The sequence below is a fragment of the Triticum aestivum genome, chromosome 4D (genome assembly GCF_018294505.1).
Source record: "Triticum aestivum cultivar Chinese Spring chromosome 4D, IWGSC CS RefSeq v2.1, whole genome shotgun sequence".
In the NCBI taxonomy this organism is placed as follows: Eukaryota; Viridiplantae; Streptophyta; class Magnoliopsida; order Poales; family Poaceae; genus Triticum; species Triticum aestivum.
The window spans coordinates 204,547,806-204,548,755 of record NC_057805.1 but is presented as its reverse complement, the minus strand read 5'-3'; positions in this window follow the sequence as shown (position 1 = coordinate 204,548,755).

Below are 950 nucleotides of genomic sequence, written 5' to 3'. Positions count from 1 at the left end.
GGATATTGGTGGTAAGCTGCACAAGCAAACCGGCAGATGTTGACAATGGAGGCCTTGCAGGGGCGGCGGGGGTGGGGGCGGCGGCGGCGGGGACCTTGCTATGGTTTCGAGCGAGGGAGGGTGTGTGTGTGTGCGCGCATGCCCGAGGAGGTTTTGGTGTATGTGTGTGTGTGGAGGGGGCGCGGGGTATTTGAGGAAATGACGTGGGTACTGAAAATTTTACTACGCGGGAGTCAAACGCGGGAGTGAAATGCCGGGCTATTGAAAATTTTGATGATAGTGCATCGCACACGGTCCGGAGATAACAACCGTGTGTTATGAAACAGAAAAACCCTCGAGGCGGGCATATATTTTCTAGGGATGCAGGCGGGATTGGGAATAAGAAACATCGCACACGGTCCGGAGATAACAACCGTGTGTTATGAAAAAAAACCCTCGAGGCGGGCAGATATTTTTGAGAGGGGGAGCCTCGTGGATCCCAATGTACTGTGCGGATGTGTGCGTGACAGGTGCACCGGCGTGGCACACGGTTAGTTTGAGTGAACCGTGTCTCGTGCGTCATTCGACTTGTCTAATGTTCATAAATTTGGCGAAAAATGATGCGGGAGAGGGTCAGAACACGAACACACTTGCATGTGGACCAAATTTATGTATCAAAGGGTGGTTTGATTTTCAAATACCAAATGCAACTTCGATGTGGCACCTCTCTCGAAAAGCGCACGGTATTGCTTGCCCCCACCCCCCTCATGTCGGCATGAAGGGAATCCTAAGATATGAATGCATGCCCCCTCCCCCCCAACCGAGGTTCACCTAGCAAAGTGCGAAGTAGCTAGCAGGCCCCCTCCTACATCGTGTCGGCATGAAGGGAATCCTAAGCTATGGATGCATGCCCCCCAACCGAGGTTCATTCACCTAGCAAAGTGCGAAGTAGCTGGCAGCCCCCCTCCATC